Source organism: Rhodnius prolixus, unplaced genomic scaffold (genome assembly GCF_049639745.1).
Source record: "Rhodnius prolixus isolate KJV_2025 unplaced genomic scaffold, Rpr scaffold_10, whole genome shotgun sequence".
NCBI classification, from domain to species: Eukaryota; Metazoa; Arthropoda; class Insecta; order Hemiptera; family Reduviidae; genus Rhodnius; species Rhodnius prolixus.
The window spans coordinates 11,286,927-11,308,506 of record NW_027411615.1 but is presented as its reverse complement, the minus strand read 5'-3'; the positions used below and the strand labels follow the sequence as shown (position 1 = coordinate 11,308,506).

The 21,580-nt window shown below is 31.1% G+C and overlaps 1 long non-coding RNA gene across 7 annotated transcripts in view; it reads left to right on the top strand.

The window, feature by feature from the left end:
• Positions 1 to 21,580, top strand: part of LOC141456828 (uncharacterized) — a 60,516-nt gene that overhangs the window by 11,215 nt on the left and 27,721 nt on the right. For all 7 annotated transcript variants that reach the window (XR_012460055.1, XR_012460056.1, XR_012460059.1 and 4 more), the window contains one exon: positions 20,260 to 20,609. This is a non-coding gene — a long non-coding RNA (uncharacterized lncRNA). The remainder of the gene's footprint in view (positions 1 to 20,259; positions 20,610 to 21,580) is intronic.

The following is a 21,580-nucleotide window of genomic DNA, read 5'->3' as shown; positions in this document are numbered from 1 at the left end:
AATATAACTTTAGTTTATAATTGAGGAAAACAAAGTGTGCAAGAGAACAAAATTCCATACCAATAAATGGTTCACAATGAGAGATATAGAACGGCCATAATTTTACAGAATTTCATGACCCAAAAAATTTTCAACCCTTTATATCTTCTACCTTTTTAGATCTGTGCACAAAATAACTATAGTTTATAATTGAGAAAAACAAAGTGTATAAGAGAACAAAATTCCATATCAATACGTGGTTCACAGTGAGAGATATAGAACGGCCACAATTTTATAGAATTTTATGACCCAAACAATTTTCGACCCTTTATATCTTCTAAAATGATATATCTGTGCACAACATATCTATAGTTTATAATTGAGAAAAACAAAGTGTATAAGAGAACAAAATTCCATACCAATACGTGGTTCACAGTGGGAGATATAGAACGGCAACAATTTACAGAATTTCATGACCCAAAAAAATTTCAACCCTTTATATCTTCCAAAATGATAGATCTGTGCACAAAATAACTATAGATTATAATTGAGAAAAACAAAGTGTACAAGAGAACAAAATTTCATACGAATACGTGGTTCACAGTGGGAGATATAAAACTGCCATAATTTTACAGAATTTCATGACCCAAACAATTTTCAACCCTTTATATCTTCTACTTTTTTATATCTGTGAACAATAAAACTTTAGTTAATAATTGAGGAAAACAAAGTGTGCAAGAGAACAAAATTCCATATCAATACGTGGTTCACAGTGAGAGATATAGAACGGCCACAATTTTAAAGAATTTCATGACACAAAAAATTTTCGACCCTTTATATCTTCTACATTTTTAGATCTGTGAACAATATAACTATAGTTTATAATTGAGGAAAACAAAGTGTATAAGAGAACTAAATTTCATACGAGTACGTGGTTCACGGTGGAAGATATAGAACGGCCATAATTTTACAGAATTTCATGACCCAAAAAATTTACAACCCATTAAATTTTTTACCTTTTTAGATCTGTGAACAATATAACTTTAGTTTATAATTGAGGAAAACAAAGTGTGCAAGAGAACAAAATTCCATATCAATACGTGGTTCACAGTGAGAGATATAGAACGGCCACAATTTTAAAGAATTTCATGACACAAAAAATTTTCGACCCTTTATATCTTCTACTTTTTTAGATCTGTGAACAATATAACTATAGTTTATAATTGAGGAAAACAAAGTGTATAAGAGAACTAAATTTCATACGAGTACGTGGTTCACGGTGGAAGATATAGAACGGCCATAATTTTACAGAATTTCATGACCCAAAAAATTTACAACCCATTAAATTTTTTACCTTTTTAGATCTGTGAACAATATAACTTTAGTTTATAATTGAGGAAAACAAAGTGTGCAAGAGAACAAAATTCCATACCAATAAGTGGTTCACAGTGAGAGATATAGAACGGCCATAATTTTACAGAAATTCATGACCCAAAAAATTTTCAACCCTTTATATCTTCTACCTTTTTAGATCTGTGCACAAAATAACTATAGTTTATAATTGAGGAAAACAAAGTGTGCAAGAGAACAAAATTCCATACCAATAAGTGGTTCAATGTGAGAGATATAGAACGGCAACAATTTACAGAATTTCATGACCCAAAAAAATTTCAACCCTTAATATCTTCTAAAATGATAGATCTGTGCACAAAATAACTATAGTTTATAATTGAGAAAAACAAAGTGTATAAGAGAACAAAATTTCATACGAGTACGTGGTTCACGGTGGGAGATATAGAACGGCCATAATTTTACAGAATTTCATGACCCAAACAATTTTCAACCCTTTATATCTTCTACCCTTTTAGATCTGTGCATAAAATAACTATAGTTTATAATTGAGAAAAACAAAGTGTATAAGAGAACAAAATTCCATATCAATACGTGGTTCACAGTGAGAGATATAGAACGGCCACAATTTTACAGAATTTCATGACCCAAACAATTTTCAACCCTTTATATCTTCTACTTTTTTAGATCTGTGAACAATATAACTATAGTTTATAATTGAGGAAAACAAAGTGTATAAGAGAACTAAATTTCATACGAGTACGTGGTTCACGGTGGAAGATATAGAACGGCCATAATTTTACAGAATTTCATGACCCAAAAAATTTTCAACCCTTTATATCTTCTACTTTTTTATATCTGTGAACAATAAAACTTTAGTTAATAATTGAGGAAAACAAAGTGTGCAAGAGAACAAAATTCCATATCAATACGTGGTTCACAGTGAGAGATATAGAACGGCCACAATTTTAAAGAATTTCATGACACAAAAAATTTTCGACCCTTTATATCTTCTACATTTTTAGATCTGTGAACAATATAACTATAGTTTATAATTGAGGAAAACAAAGTGTATAAGAGAACTAAATTTCATACGAGTACGTGGTTCACGGTGGAAGATATAGAACGGCCATAATTTTACAGAATTTCATGACCCAAAAAATTTACAACCCATTAAATTTTTTACCTTTTTAGATCTGTGAACAATATAACTTTAGTTTATAATTGAGGAAAACAAAGTGTGCAAGAGAACAAAATTCCATATCAATACGTGGTTCACAGTGAGAGATATAGAACGGCCACAATTTTAAAGAATTTCATGACACAAAAAATTTTCGACCCTTTATATCTTCTACTTTTTTAGATCTGTGAACAATATAACTATAGTTTATAATTGAGGAAAACAAAGTGTATAAGAGAACTAAATTTCATACGAGTACGTGGTTCACGGTGGAAGATATAGAACGGCCATAATTTTACAGAATTTCATGACCCAAAAAATTTACAACCCATTAAATTTTTTACCTTTTTAGATCTGTGAACAATATAACTTTAGTTTATAATTGAGGAAAACAAAGTGTGCAAGAGAACAAAATTCCATACCAATAAGTGGTTCACAGTGAGAGATATAGAACGGCCATAATTTTACAGAAATTCATGACCCAAAAAATTTTCAACCCTTTATATCTTCTACCTTTTTAGATCTGTGCACAAAATAACTATAGTTTATAATTGAGGAAAACAAAGTGTGCAAGAGAACAAAATTCCATACCAATAAGTGGTTCAATGTGAGAGATATAGAACGGCAACAATTTACAGAATTTCATGACCCAAAAAAATTTCAACCCTTAATATCTTCTAAAATGATAGATCTGTGCACAAAATAACTATAGTTTATAATTGAGAAAAACAAAGTGTATAAGAGAACAAAATTTCATACGAGTACGTGGTTCACGGTGGGAGATATAGAACGGCCATAATTTTACAGAATTTCATGACCCAAACAATTTTCAACCCTTTATATCTTCTACCCTTTTAGATCTGTGCATAAAATAACTATAGTTTATAATTGAGAAAAACAAAGTGTATAAGAGAACAAAATTCCATATCAATACGTGGTTCACAGTGAGAGATATAGAACGGCCACAATTTTACAGAATTTCATGACCCAAACAATTTTCAACCCTTTATATCTTCTACTTTTTTAGATCTGTGAACAATATAACTATAGTTTATAATTGAGGAAAACAAAGTGTATAAGAGAACTAAATTTCATACGAGTACGTGGTTCACGGTGGAAGATATAGAACGGCCATAATTTTACAGAATTTCATGACCCAAAAAATTTACAACCCATTAAATTTTTTACCTTTTTAGATCTGTGAACAATATAACTTTAGTTTATAATTGAGGAAAACAAAGTGTGCAAGAGAACAAAATTCCATATCAATACGTGGTTCACAGTGAGAGATATAGAACGGCCACAATTTTAAAGAATTTCATGACACAAAAAATTTTCGACCCTTTATATCTTCTACTTTTTTAGATCTGTGAACAATATAACTATAGTTTATAATTGAGGAAAACAAAGTGTATAAGAGAACTAAATTTCATACGAGTACGTGGTTCACGGTGGAAGATATAGAACGGCCATAATTTTACAGAATTTCATGACCCAAAAAATTTACAACCCATTAAATTTTTTACCTTTTTAGATCTGTGAACAATATAACTTTAGTTTATAATTGAGGAAAACAAAGTGTGCAAGAGAACAAAATTCCATATCAATACGTGGTTCACAGTGAGAGATATAGAACGGCCACAATTTTAAAGAATTTCATGACACAAAAAATTTTCGACCCTTTATATCTTCTACTTTTTTAGATCTGTGAACAATATAACTATAGTTTATAATTGAGGAAAACAAAGTGTATAAGAGAACTAAATTTCATACGAGTACGTGGTTCACGGTGGAAGATATAGAACGGCCATAATTTTACAGAATTTCATGACCCAAAAAATTTACAACCCATTAAATTTTTTACCTTTTTAGATCTGTGAACAATATAACTTTAGTTTATAATTGAGGAAAACAAAGTGTGCAAGAGAACAAAATTCCATACCAATAAGTGGTTCACAGTGAGAGATATAGAACGGCCATAATTTTACAGAATTTCATGACCCAAAAAATTTTCAACCCTTTATATCTTCTACCTTTTTAGATCTGTGCACAAAATAACTATAGTTTATAATTGAGGAAAACAAAGTGTGCAAGAGAACAAAATTCCATACCAATAAGTGGTTCAATGTGAGAGATATAGAACGGCAACAATTTACAGAATTTCATGACCCAAAAAAATTTCAACCCTTAATATCTTCTAAAATGATAGATCTGTGCACAAAATAACTATAGTTTATAATTGAGAAAAACAAAGTGTATAAGAGAACAAAATTTCATACGAGTACGTGGTTCACGGTGGGAGATATAGAACGGCCATAATTTTACAGAATTTCATGACCCAAACAATTTTCAACCCTTTATATCTTCTACCCTTTTAGATCTGTGCACAAAATAACTATAGTTTATAATTGAGAAAAACAAAGTGTATAAGAGAACAAAATTCCATATCAATACGTGGTTCACAGTGAGAGATATAGAACGGCCACAATTTTACAGAATTTCATGACCCAAACAATTTTCAACCCTTTATATCTTCTACTTTTTTAGATCTGTGAACAATATAACTTTAGTTTATAATTGAGGAAAACAAAGTGGGCAAGAGAACAATATTCCATACCAATAAGTGGTTCACAGTGAGAGATATAGAACGGCCATAATTTTACAGAATTTCATGACCCAAAACATTTTCAACACTTTATATCTTCTACCTTTTTAGATCTGTGCACAAAATAACTATAGTTTATAATTGAGAAAAACAAAGTGTATAAGAGAACAAAATTCCATATCAATACGTGGTTCACAGTGAGAGATATAGAACGGCCACAATTTTACAGAATTTCATGACCCAAACAATTTTCGACCCTTTATATCTTCTACTTTTTTAGATCTGTGAACAATATAACTATAGTTTATAATTGAGGAAAACAAAGTGTGCAAGAGAACGAAATTCCATACCAATAAGTGGTTCACATTGAGAGATATAGAACGGCAAAAATTTACAGAATTTCATGACCCAAAAAAATTTCAACCCTTTATATCTTCTAAAATGATAGATCTGTGCACAATATAACTATAGTTTATAATTGAGAAAAACAAAGTGTATAAGAGAACAAAATTTCATACGAGTACGTGGTTCACGGCGGGAGATATAGAACGGCCATAATTTTACAGACTTTCATCACCCAAAAAATTTTCAACACTTTATATCTTCTACCTTTTTAGATCTGTGCACAAAATAACTATAGTTTATAATTGAGAAAAACAAAGTGTATAAGAGAACAAAATTCCATATCAATACGTGGTTCACAGTGAGAGATATAGAACGGCCACAATTTTACAGAATTTCATGACCCAAACAATTTTCGACCCTTTATATCTTCTACTTTTTTAGATCTGTGAACAATATAACTATAGTTTATAATTGAGGAAAACAAAGTGTGCAAGAGAACGAAATTCCATACCAATAAGTGGTTCACATTGTGAGATATAGAACGGCAAAAATTTACAGAATTTCATGACCCAAAAAAATTTCAACCCTTTATATCTTCTAAAATGATAGATCTGTGCACAAAATAACTATAGTTTATAATTGAGAAAAACAAAGTGTATAAGAGAACAAAATTTCATACGAGTACGTGGTTCACGGCGGGAGATATAGAACGGCCATAATTTTACAGACTTTCATCACCCAAAAAATTTTCAACACTTTATATCTTCTACCTTTTTAGATCTGTGCACAAAATAACTATAGTTTATAATTGAGAAAAACAAAGTGTATAAGAGAACAAAATTCCATATCAATACGTGGTTCACAGTGAGAGATATAGAACGGCCACAATTTTACAGAATTTCATGACCCAAACAATTTTCGACCCTTTATATCTTCTACTTTTTTAGATCTGTGAACAATATAACTATAGTTTATAATTGAGGAAAACAAAGTGTGCAAGAGAACGAAATTCCATACCAATAAGTGGTTCACATTGTGAGATATAGAACGGCAAAAATTTACAGAATTTCATGACCCAAAAAAATTTCAACCCTTTATATCTTCTAAAATGATAGATCTGTGCACAAAATAACTATAGTTTATAATTGAGAAAAACAAAGTGTATAAGAGAACAAAATTTCATACGAGTACGTGGTTCACGGTGGGAGATATAGAACGGCCATAATTTTACAGAATTTCATGACCCAAACAATTTTCAACCCTTTATATCTTCTACTTTTTTATATCTGTGAACAATATAACTTTAGTTTATAATTGAGGAAAACAAAGTGTGCAAGAGAACAAAATTCCATACCAATAAATGGTTCACAATGAGAGATATAGAACGGCCATAATTTTACAGAATTTCATGACCCAAAAAATTTTCAACCCTTTATATCTTCTACCTTTTTAGATCTGTGCACAAAATAACTATAGTTTATAATTGAGAAAAACAAAGTGTATAAGAGAACAAAATTCCATATCAATACGTGGTTCACAGTGAGAGATATAGAACGGCCACAATTTTATAGAATTTTATGACCCAAACAATTTTCGACCCTTTATATCTTCTAAAATGATATATCTGTGCACAACATATCTATAGTTTATAATTGAGAAAAACAAAGTGTATAAGAGAACAAAATTCCATACCAATACGTGGTTCACAGTGGGAGATATAGAACGGCAACAATTTACAGAATTTCATGACCCAAAAAAATTTCAACCCTTTATATCTTCCAAAATGATAGATCTGTGCACAAAATAACTATAGATTATAATTGAGAAAAACAAAGTGTACAAGAGAACAAAATTTCATACGAATACGTGGTTCACAGTGGGAGATATAAAACTGCCATAATTTTACAGAATTTCATGACCCAAACAATTTTCAACCCTTTATATCTTCTACTTTTTTATATCTGTGAACAATAAAACTTTAGTTAATAATTGAGGAAAACAAAGTGTGCAAGAGAACAAAATTCCATACAAATAAATGGTTCACAATGAGAGATATAGAACGGCCATAATTTTACAGAATTTCATGACCCAAAAAATTTTCAACCCTTTATATCTTCTACCTTTTTAGATCTGTGCACAAAATAACTATAGTTTATAATTGAGAAAAACAAAGTGTATAAGAGAACCAAATTCCATATCAATACGTGGTTCACAGTGAGAGATATAGAACGGCCACAATTTTACAGAATTTTATGACCCAAACAATTTTCGACCCTTTATATCTTCTAAAATGATAGATCTGTGAACAATATAACTTTAGTTTATAATTGAGAAAAACAAAGTTTATAAGAGAACAAAATTCCATATCAATACGTGGTTCACAGTGAGAGATATAGAACGGCCACAATTTTACAGAATTTCATGACCCAAACAATTTTCAACCCTTTATATCTTCTACCTTTTTAGATCTGTGCACAAAATAACTATAGTTTATAATTGAGAAAAACAAAGTGTATAAGAGAACAAAATTTCATACGAGTACGTGGTTCACGGTGGGAGATATAGAACGGCCATAATTTTACAGAATTTCATCACCCAAAAAATTTTCAACACTTTATATCTTCTATCTTTTTAGATCTGTGCACAAAATAACTATAGTTTATAATTGAGAAAAACAAAGTGTATAAGAGAACAAAATTCCATATCAATACGTGGTTCACAGTGAGAGATATAGAACGGCCACAATTTTACAGAATTTCATGACCCAAACAATTTTCGACCCTTTATATCTTCTACTTTTTTAGATCTGTGAACAATATAACTATAGTTTATAATTGAGGAAAACAAAGTGTGCAAGAGAACGAAATTCCATACCAATAAGTGGTTCACATTGAGAGATATAGAACGGCAAAAATTTACAGAATTTCATGACCCAAAAAAATTTCAACCCTTTATATCTTCTAAAATGATAGATCTGTGCACAAAATAACTATAGTTTATAATTGAGAAAAACAAAGTGTATAAGAGAACAAAATTTCATACGAGTACGTGGTTCACGGTGGGAGATATAGAACGGCCATAATTTTACAGAATTTCATGACCCAAACAATTTTCAACCCTTTATATCTTCTACTTTTTTATATCTGTGAACAATATAACTTTAGTTTATAATTGAGGAAAACAAAGTGTGCAAGAGAACAAAATTCCATACCAATAAATGGTTCACAATGAGAGATATAGAACGGCCATAATTTTACAGAATTTCATGACCCAAAAAATTTTCAACCCTTTATATCTTCTACCTTTTTAGATCTGTGCACAAAATAACCGTAGATTATAATTGAGAAAAACAAAGTGTATAAGAGAACAAAATTCCATATCAATACGTGGTTCACAGTGAGAGATATAGAACGGCCACAATTTTATAGAATTTTATGACCCAAACAATTTTCGACCCTTTATATCTTCTAAAATGATAGATCTGTGCACAACATATCTATAGTTTATAATTGAGAAAAACAAAGTGTATAAGAGAACAAAGTTCCATACCAATACGTGGTTCACAGTGGGAGATATAGAACGGCAACAATTTACAGAATTTCATGACCCAAAAAAATTTCAACCCTTTATATCTTCCAAAATGATAGATCTGTGCACAAAATAACTATAGATTATAATTGAGAAAAACAAAGTTTACAAGAGAACAAAATTTCATACGAATACGTGGTTCACAGTGGGAGATATAAAACTGCCATAATTTTACAGAATTTCATGACCCAAAAAATTTTCAACCCTTTATATCTTCTACCTTTTTAGATCTGTGCACAAAATAACTATAGTTTATAATTGAGAAAAACAAAGTGTATAAGAGAACAAAATTCCATATCAATACGTGGTTCACAGTGAGAGATATAGAACGGCCACAATTTTATAGAATTTTATGACCCAAACAATTTTCGACCCTTTATATCTTCTAAAATGATATATCTGTGCACAACATATCTATAGTTTATAATTGAGAAAAACAAAGTGTATAAGAGAACAAAATTCCATACCAATACGTGGTTCACAGTGGGAGATATAGAACGGCAACAATTTACAGAATTTCATGACCCAAAAAAATTTCAACCCTTTATATCTTCCAAAATGATAGATCTGTGCACAAAATAACTATAGATTATAATTGAGAAAAACAAAGTGTACAAGAGAACAAAATTTCATACGAATACGTGGTTCACAGTGGGAGATATAAAACTGCCATAATTTTACAGAATTTCATGACCCAAACAATTTTCAACCCTTTATATCTTCTACTTTTTTATATCTGTGAACAATAAAACTTTAGTTAATAATTGAGGAAAACAAAGTGTGCAAGAGAACAAAATTCCATACAAATAAATGGTTCACAATGAGAGATATAGAACGGCCATAATTTTACAGAATTTCATGACCCAAAAAATTTTCAACCCTTTATATCTTCTACCTTTTTAGATCTGTGCACAAAATAACTATAGTTTATAATTGAGAAAAACAAAGTGTATAAGAGAACCAAATTCCATATCAATACGTGGTTCACAGTGAGAGATATAGAACGGCCACAATTTTACAGAATTTTATGACCCAAACAATTTTCGACCCTTTATATCTTCTAAAATGATAGATCTGTGAACAATATAACTTTAGTTTATAATTGAGAAAAACAAAGTTTATAAGAGAACAAAATTCCATATCAATACGTGGTTCACAGTGAGAGATATAGAACGGCCACAATTTTACAGAATTTCATGACCCAAACAATTTTCAACCCTTTATATCTTCTACCTTTTTAGATCTGTGCACAAAATAACTATAGTTTATAATTGAGAAAAACAAAGTGTATAAGAGAACAAAATTTCATACGAGTACGTGGTTCACGGTGGGAGATATAGAACGGCCATAATTTTACAGAATTTCATCACCCAAAAAATTTTCAACACTTTATATCTTCTATCTTTTTAGATCTGTGCACAAAATAACTATAGTTTATAATTGAGAAAAACAAAGTGTATAAGAGAACAAAATTCCATATCAATACGTGGTTCACAGTGAGAGATATAGAACGGCCACAATTTTACAGAATTTCATGACCCAAACAATTTTCGACCCTTTATATCTTCTACTTTTTTAGATCTGTGAACAATATAACTATAGTTTATAATTGAGGAAAACAAAGTGTGCAAGAGAACGAAATTCCATACCAATAAGTGGTTCACATTGAGAGATATAGAACGGCAAAAATTTACAGAATTTCATGACCCAAAAAAATTTCAACCCTTTATATCTTCTAAAATGATAGATCTGTGCACAAAATAACTATAGTTTATAATTGAGAAAAACAAAGTGTATAAGAGAACAAAATTTCATACGAGTACGTGGTTCACGGTGGGAGATATAGAACGGCCATAATTTTACAGAATTTCATGACCCAAACAATTTTCAACCCTTTATATCTTCTACTTTTTTATATCTGTGAACAATATAACTTTAGTTTATAATTGAGGAAAACAAAGTGTGCAAGAGAACAAAATTCCATACCAATAAATGGTTCACAATGAGAGATATAGAACGGCCATAATTTTACAGAATTTCATGACCCAAAAAATTTTCAACCCTTTATATCTTCTACCTTTTTAGATCTGTGCACAAAATAACTGTAGATTATAATTGAGAAAAACAATGTGTATAAGAGAACAAAATTCCATATCAATACGTGGTTCACAGTGAGAGATATAGAACGGCCACAATTTTATAGAATTTTATGACCCAAACAATTTTCGACCCTTTATATCTTCTAAAATGATAGATCTGTGCACAACATATCTATAGTTTATAATTGAGAAAAACAAAGTGTATAAGAGAACAAAGTTCCATACCAATACGTGGTTCACAGTGGGAGATATAGAACGGCAACAATTTACAGAATTTCATGACCCAAAAAAATTTCAACCCTTTATATCTTCCAAAATGATAGATCTGTGCACAAAATAACTATAGATTATAATTGAGAAAAACAAAGTTTACAAGAGAACAAAATTTCATACGAATACGTGGTTCACAGTGGGAGATATAAAACTGCCATAATTTTACAGAATTTCATGACCCAAAAAATTTTCAACCCTTTATATCTTCTACCTTTTTAGATCTGTGCACAAAATAACTATAGTTTATAATTGAGAAAAACAAAGTGTATAAGAGAACAAAATTCCATATCAATACGTGGTTCACAGTGAGAGATATAGAACGGCCACAATTTTATAGAATTTTATGACCCAAACAATTTTCGACCCTTTATATCTTCTAAAATGATATATCTGTGCACAACATATCTATAGTTTATAATTGAGAAAAACAAAGTGTATAAGAGAACAAAATTCCATACCAATACGTGGTTCACAGTGGGAGATATAGAACGGCAACAATTTACAGAATTTCATGACCCAAAAAAATTTCAACCCTTTATATCTTCCAAAATGATAGATCTGTGCACAAAATAACTATAGATTATAATTGAGAAAAACAAAGTGTACAAGAGAACAAAATTTCATACGAATACGTGGTTCACAGTGGGAGATATAAAACTGCCATAATTTTACAGAATTTCATGACCCAAACAATTTTCAACCCTTTATATCTTCTACTTTTTTATATCTGTGAACAATAAAACTTTAGTTAATAATTGAGGAAAACAAAGTGTGCAAGAGAACAAAATTCCATACAAATAAATGGTTCACAATGAGAGATATAGAACGGCCATAATTTTACAGAATTTCATGACCCAAAAAATTTTCAACCCTTTATATCTTCTACCTTTTTAGATCTGTGCACAAAATAACTATAGTTTATAATTGAGAAAAACAAAGTGTATAAGAGAACCAAATTCCATATCAATACGTGGTTCACAGTGAGAGATATAGAACGGCCACAATTTTACAGAATTTTATGACCCAAACAATTTTCGACCCTTTATATCTTCTAAAATGATAGATCTGTGAACAATATAACTTTAGTTTATAATTGAGAAAAACAAAGTTTATAAGAGAACAAAATTCCATATCAATACGTGGTTCACAGTGAGAGATATAGAACGGCCACAATTTTACAGAATTTCATGACCCAAACAATTTTCAACCCTTTATATCTTCTACCTTTTTAGATCTGTGCACAAAATAACTATAGTTTATAATTGAGAAAAACAAAGTGTATAAGAGAACAAAATTTCATACGAGTACGTGGTTCACGGTGGGAGATATAGAACGGCCATAATTTTACAGAATTTCATCACCCAAAAAATTTTCAACACTTTATATCTTCTATCTTTTTAGATCTGTGCACAAAATAACTATAGTTTATAATTGAGAAAAACAAAGTGTATAAGAGAACAAAATTCCATATCAATACGTGGTTCACAGTGAGAGATATAGAACGGCCACAATTTTACAGAATTTCATGACCCAAACAATTTTCGACCCTTTATATCTTCTACTTTTTTAGATCTGTGAACAATATAACTATAGTTTATAATTGAGGAAAACAAAGTGTGCAAGAGAACGAAATTCCATACCAATAAGTGGTTCACATTGAGAGATATAGAACGGCAAAAATTTACAGAATTTCATGACCCAAAAAAATTTCAACCCTTTATATCTTCTAAAATGATAGATCTGTGCACAAAATAACTATAGTTTATAATTGAGAAAAACAAAGTGTATAAGAGAACAAAATTTCATACGAGTACGTGGTTCACGGTGGGAGATATAGAACGGCCATAATTTTACAGAATTTCATGACCCAAACAATTTTCAACCCTTTATATCTTCTACTTTTTTATATCTGTGAACAATATAACTTTAGTTTATAATTGAGGAAAACAAAGTGTGCAAGAGAACAAAATTCCATACCAATAAATGGTTCACAATGAGAGATATAGAACGGCCATAATTTTACAGAATTTCATGACCCAAAAAATTTTCAACCCTTTATATCTTCTACCTTTTTAGATCTGTGCACAAAATAACTGTAGATTATAATTGAGAAAAACAATGTGTATAAGAGAACAAAATTCCATATCAATACGTGGTTCACAGTGAGAGATATAGAACGGCCACAATTTTATAGAATTTTATGACCCAAACAATTTTCGACCCTTTATATCTTCTAAAATGATAGATCTGTGCACAACATATCTATAGTTTATAATTGAGAAAAACAAAGTGTATAAGAGAACAAAGTTCCATACCAATACGTGGTTCACAGTGGGAGATATAGAACGGCAACAATTTACAGAATTTCATGACCCAAAAAAATTTCAACCCTTTATATCTTCCAAAATGATAGATCTGTGCACAAAATAACTATAGATTATAATTGAGAAAAACAAAGTGTACAAGAGAACAAAATTTCATACGAATACGTGGTTCACTGTGGGAGATATAAAACTGCCATAATTTTACAGAATTTCATGACCAAAAATATTTTCAACCCTTTATATCTTCTACCTTTATAGATCTAGTTATCTATAATAATGAAACTATTAATTACAGGTTAAAAAGAAAAACGTTACAAAAAATAAAAAAAAATTATGAGACTAAAAAATTCAAAACTTTTTTTTGAAAGAAACTTCACCAACATACATCAATGATTTTCAAAAATCGTCGGTTTAAGTTCATTCTTCGAATAAAGTAATTGTTATTTTATGAAGTAGTCAAACGTTTATAATAATTATCTGGCTTTATCGCAAGTAACATAGTTTTCTTCAATTACATTCTCAATGTTGGTATTCATTCCACAATGTTGTATATATGTAATATAAAGTAAATAAGATATGCATATTTTTAGGACAGCTAATTATTCCAGTATTTTACTATAATTAAAATTAGGAGGTCTAAATTAAATTACAACCGAGAAATCATTATTGTTGTTGAATAATCTACTTGTTATAACTGTGTGTTATTTGTGCTCTCGAATATTTCGGTAAAACGAATTCAAGACAGTAGCCTACTCTAACTTTGTCTTTTTCTACTTTAACATGCATGTACATATATGTGATTTATCATAATTATAACAAAAAAATATTATAAATGAAGTGGCCAGCATAAGGGTCTGTGACATCTAATAAATTCTAAAAAATAACTTATTAATGAAAATTAATGCAGTAGAATTACTTAAATATTAATGAAGTATTAATGAAATGTTGGGTACTTGCTGATTTGTGTACCTTTTGGCGTTTAATCAACCCTTATACTTAACATTTTAAACTGTAAGTTTTTGTTAAGGAGATTTTTGTACCTTTTGGATAGATTTTCCTTTTTGTCTATTTTGCAAAGTTACATATCTGCTTTACAGATTTTTTTAAAATTTGGAATAAGCAATTCTATAATTATAACCTGATAAGGTGTTAAGTCGGAACCGTAACTATCACTGGAGAGATCTTTTTAAAGAATGATTATAGTTGCGGTCCCCCAAACCATCCCCAATAACAATGTTTTTGAAAAAGCGTTTTGAATAACATAGGAAGGTATTTGTACGTAAATAGCAAAATTAAACTGCGATTTCAGTACTTCCTTTTAAGAGGAGTAAGAAATATAAACTACTATTGCAGTACTTCTCCCTAAAAGGCAAAGAGGCAAAGATTTTTTAATCGAACGACAATTCATTGATTTAAATCGGTTCACTCATTGATAATTTAAACGATTGCAGTACTTCCTCTTAGTAGGTGCAAGAGCATCAGCAACGTAGAGGAGCTTTAACCACTTATTCGAGCTGAATTTTAACAAAATCGAACTAAGCGTTATAGAAATATTGGTAATAATAGTTTTAGAAAGGGCCTTATTTAGGTGGGGCGAACTCCCCTCCTTATGAGGCACGGCGTCGAGACTTTTAAAGTGCAAATCTGTACAAAATTTCGATTCGAATGACACTTCGGTCGGTTCACGTGTCGATAATTTGAAACGATTGCTATACTTCCCCTTAACAAGTGTAAGAGCTGATCGCCGCTTTAATGTTGCGTAGCGGAGCCCTAACCCTATTATCCTACCAAATTTTATCAAAATCGGGCCAAGATTTACAGAGTAATTAGTAATAATAATTTTGGAGGGGGCCTTGCATTAAGGGGGCTAACTCCTCTCCCATTCCATGTATAGGATCGAGACCCCCAAAAGGCACATCTACATAAAATTCCGAATCGAATGACACCTCATTCATGAAAATCGGTTCACGCGTTTAGGCGCTACGTTGTTTACAAAAAAGGTAACAAGAAGAAGAACAAGAACAAGAACATTTTTTGAAAAAGCCGTTTTTGTTCATTTTCGGCAACTTTTTTCTCGAAACCTATCAGATCTGGGTGGTTGCAAAAAAATTACAGTTATAAAGGATTGTTTGGAGTAAGATTTAAAGAAAATTTGGGAATTTTATCTTTTATAGAAAAAGAGAAAAAAATTGTCAAAGTTGGGTGTTTTTTAACGTTACGCTTTTTCGTGCAGTTTTTGACGATCAACCCTTATACAACTGTCCTACCGGACAGTTTTAGTTATAAAAACAAAACAAAACAAAAACAATCTTTCATAGAGATGTCTTTGTTATACAATCCCAAAAAAATGTCTCTTTTTAGATGGGAACAAGGCTTTATTAATTTTATGAATTATTATTTTTCTATTTTGTTTTTGTCCAACAAAAATATTTTGAAAATTTATATTGCAGCTAAGAATTTATATTGGCAGAGAACGAGGTTGTTGTTGTGCTTCCTTAGTAAAAGTAAAGTAATCGCCTATTTTTTCAGGCGGGGCTTTACGTAGAACTACCAATTAGGTGTCGTGCACGGAGGCGACTAGCAAACATACTTTACTGTAATTTCTTTTATTAATCTTTAAATAAAATCCAAGGCCTAAGACCGGGAATCGAACCCAGTACCACAATGCATATTAGCTTAGCAGGTCTCGCCTCTTAACCACTCGGCTACCGTGGCGACTTCCTTATTATATTTGCCCAGAAGAACAAATAATGAACCAAATTTCTTGAAATCAGTGCATTTCGATTGTTACATTTCTTCTACATACGAGTATATTTAGTAATTAGTTGGCCCTCATCACCTTTGCCTAAAAATGTTATAAATAAATAAAAACAATTAATGCTTGATATAAGTTGTTCATAATATAATAATTTCTTAAAAGTTAATATACTTAATTCTTTTTGTTATGATTAAAGTGCCCCATTATCCCAAAAGCTAATAGAACGTATTAACGACAATCAGTTGATGTTAAAGTTGATATTTTATATCTAAAATTCAACAATCTAAGAAAACAAGTTAAATTTATTTTCATGATAAAAACCATACCATGGCAATTGGGAGATCTAAAATTTCAGGAACCTTAAATATCTAAAATATGTAATGGTTGTGCTATAGTGTGGGTAGCTTGAGTAGGAGAATTAATGTTCTCATCTGTTGCTTTGGCAGATTTGTTGTGTGGCAGACATCCATTTCAAATGGTTGTAATTTCTCACTATTCAGAATTTTCAAGTCATTTCTACCACCGCTTCACTTTACTCATTGATACATTGTGTAATGGACATGAATTCAGTCTGTTATGATTTCTAATCAGTAACCATTTATTAAGCTAAAAGGCTGTCTCGTATACGTGCAGCTTATTAACCGTTTTAATAAGTTAGCGAATAAAATTTGAACTTTTTATACATTTTATTCACATACTCATTGGAATACACAAGAACATAATGCACTGCTCATTTAAATAAGTATAGAAAAAATTACACCCTTATTAAATGTAAGATACAAAATCACGAAGAAAAGAAAAGGAAACATAAAATATAAACTGGGCACGATCGTAATGTTTCCTCTTACAAAGGATTGGATAGAATAATGTGTTGGTACCTTGGCCAGAATAATAAATCTGTTCAACAAATTTTCCAGCGTCGTTTAGATTATTTTGATCCATCAATAAACTTGGAAGCATGCGTATACTTTTGGCATAATTAAATATAAAATAAACTGACAATGTGTTATATTTTTGTCAGATTACTAACTTTAACATTCAACTTCTAAACTCAAGTTAAAACATTTTATTTTAAAAAAATACACAATGATGTCATCATCTCTTTTTAGACAGAACACTAACAGAGCTGATTCATTTATGTTTTTTAGTGTGAAATATCAACACATAACATATACTGTATGGCATACAGCGTATGAATGTGCAGTTGAAAGAGATACCCCCCTAAGAAGTCACCTATATCATGACATTAAATACACAAAATTGAAATCCTTTAAATAGAACTGTTGACATATATAAATTAACAGTGTAACTGAATACATCGCTGCGAAGATAAAACTGTGCAGGCCACATATATCTACCATGGTATTATTCACATCAATGTTTGTATTTCGATGACAACCGGACTTCCCATGTTTAGATATTTAATGAATACAGATTGCTTGTATACGAGCCGGATTAGATTGACAAAATAAATATCAACAAAAATGAAAATACATATCTCAGTTCAAAAACACAATAATGAAATATCTTCATTAGAAGTGGTATAGAGTGACGACCGCTATAAGTCTAGTACGAAAAGCATTGCCTTGTACAAAGGCCAGGTCTTCTTACCAAAAAACCTTTTCGTGAGTTTCTCCTCGTGTCTCATATCACTTACGAGCGATTGCGATGTAATCTTTTAGGGTTTTACTTTTTTTTAAGTCATGAACAGGTTATGAATCCACTTATGCAGAACGACCTCCGTAAGATTTTTTTTACCTAGCGTGTCAGAATAAGAAGCCGTAAAACCAGGTTGGTTGGTTCAAGCACTCGATCTAGTGCATGCTTCAGCTACACTTTAACAGTGGGATCACTGAGAGATGTTCGCTTGTCCGGCAGAGGCTAGCGGGATGAAGAAGTACAACGCATGCTCTAAGAAACTACCGCTCCGTCTCAAATACTCTAGGGGCTGCTAGTGAAAGAGGGTCTCTCCCTTGAAACAGCTACCAGATCCTCGCCTCCGGACCAAACATATTTATTTTCGCCTCATTCCGGACACCCAATGACATTCAAAATTAAATAGCAAGCATCCCAGAGTAGTCCGAAACCTATCTGCTCTAAATAAACACTAAGGTCACGGAAATAAAGGGAAAAACTCAGGCAGCGAGAGCGTAGCTGCTTTCCGTCTGCAAAAAAAAAAGAAAAAAAAATTAATTTATCGTTAATAAAGTTCCTCTAATAGGCCACGGCTATATAATGCACGGTTTCACTAAGTATATAATATTATGTATTAATTTCAAGTTATTCTTATAGAATACTTACTGATTTCTTGAATTCATTTTTCCTTACTTGTAAAATACATAAAATTAATAAAAGTTAAGTCAGTTCCTTAAAAAAAAAAATATCGAGACAGATTATGCTTCATAGTTTGCATGAGATCTGATCACGAGCCACTGGGACCAGACTGTCGCCGGGGTGTCACAAATATTAGCGTTGCACTCCATTCGTTTCCATTGAAATGCACAGCAAAATGCATCAGAGAAGGTGTAAGAAGTGCAGAGGAAAAAAGTAGCACTCTGGAAATAAAGAAAAAAGAAAAGAATAATTACATTAAAAACTTCAATCGCAACAGGTTGGCGATACATATGTGGCAGAAAAATAGATGCCCTATTTTAATCTTAGTACACCCGCGCCTCCATAGATCGCGCTGTAAGTGGCTTACCTCGACCAGTTCAGCTGTTCCCGCTTAATACGTCAATCTTCAATCAGATTGTTTGTGCATTCTAATCTATTTCGTAGCGGTTTAAGATGGTCTCACTAAATTCAGATGCCGTCCATACTGATTATTTCTGTACCTCTGTCTTCTTGTCACCTTGTTCGTATCAATTATATTTGATAGATCCAGTAAATTATTAACTTGGTATTTGGTAAATTTCAGCATGTTTATAATTTCACTTTCATTTTTTGCTTAAAGCATTTATGCCCTAAGAACAGCATGTGTCATGTGTTTGAAAGCTGAGTTCTTTCACAATTAGCATGTCCATTAATTCAGTTTTTTACTTCGTAAGTCAATTATAATTTGTCACAACTGCTTATAACTTAAATATTCGGAATTTTAGACACAGTGTAACTATGATTTAAAACAATTACAGTAGTGATTTAATGTTCACTTATTGGTAATAAAAATTAATTATTACTGAATTAAAAAATCGATGTTCATATCTGTTTGCTACATAAAAGATTGAAATACATACCGAGAAAAAGGATGGACAGGTATAATGGAAATAGATTAACAGTAGATAGGATAACATAAGCCGGTCGAGTAGTGGAAACGTGGTCTGTGTACTGCAGTAGCTTGATTAATGAGGTACAAGAGTTGAGGAGGTTGGCCTGTCAAGTTATATTGGAAGACATAAAGTTATCTGTGGCCATCATCTCCGTCTGGACTTTGGATCATATCTGTCTCTAAGCGTTTCAACTACAATACAATACCTAACATCCTACCAGAACTCTTGACTTTCACATCAGCCTTTAATCATTCAACAGATTATGATTTTGGAACGTTAAAATGTTTTACTATATTATCGGTTCAAATTTCCTTCTATTCTTTTCATATTTAATTAATATACTTTTGTATTTAGTATTTGCTTCTGCTAACTGCATGAGTGTGCTTTTGTAAATACATCTGAACTCCAAAGCATGTGTGTTTCATCACTGTCCCATATCCCCCAATTATTTAAATTCAAAATTTTTTAATGTCTGTTTTCTTCATCATCCAGTTCTCACGTAGCTTCAGAGTGGCTTGATGTTGAGCTCAGGTTTGCTAGACTTGGAAAAAAAAGTGACAAAGTCATGAACCCGCTGGCGATCTAAACCACCTCGGAGGAGAAGGACGGAACCGAGAAAGAAAAGAAAAAAAGAAACCGTTTAGACAGGCTGTAATTTGTGACTTGATTCAATCTAGTAGATTTCGTTGGGCTCCATCATCTTTGGAAAAGTAAACCAGAACATAGTACAAGAGACTCATCGCTGCCATACTAAAGTTAGAATGAGTATACGATACTGGAAGGCAGCCTTTCAGAGATAGACTTGGACAGTAGATGTCTCGCATTAGTAGAGTGCCTCTTATGTAAGTAAATATTTACCTTCAAGTTTGTTTCTATCCAAGTTAAATTTTATTTCAGAGAACAGGTTTTCTCCAATTAACTTCTGTTTTTGCATTATCCTTGATTTAATAAAACTTTGATATCTTTAGTAAATATATCATGCCTTTCATTTTATTGACCTATTTACCGACTCACTGAAATATTTCGATTTACAGGCATTCTTTCCAATATTTATACATGTTTTACCAAAAATAATAATAAAAAAAAAATAGACACGTACTCAGAAAAGAAAATAGGACAATCCAAAGGGATATACGTGGAAAAAGTACTTCTAAAGGTCGAATACGTGCTTATACTCTTATCCTACAAAACTTTAGTTATACCCCGTTTCCATTATATCTATCTAGAGACCTATATAGGGGGTTGGTCATTTTATAAACCAGCTATGAGTTTCACATTTTAGTTAAAGGTAAAACTTTATCAAACTAAGAATAACTTTCAAAGTTTTTGATATTCTTGTACATACGAATGAAATATTTATTTATAGGACAGCATTATATCTGCTGTTCAAACTATTATAGGCCGATTGTCTTTCTTTCGAATACATGTAATTTATAAAAATTATTAATTAAAATTGAGTTTCTCTTATTGTTTATAGTAACTAAATAACTTCTGTCACGACTTTGAACCTTGTAAACTGATTAGGTACTAAATTAAATAAAAAAATCGACTGAATGTGTAAATGATTAAATATTATTTTATAAATATAGAAAACCGCACCAATAGACAGATTTAAAGTTAGAGAGGTCACAAAAAGGTTTACATTTTATAATTCTTGGCAACAGACTGACAATCCTTGACTAAGTGGCGTATAAGGATAAAGATTGACGTTTCGTTTCCATCAAGGCGATGCATTAACCAAGCAAATATACTAATGGACTCATTAAGGTTAACATTGACGTTGCTTTGTAATCAAGATTTGGCATTTTGCTGA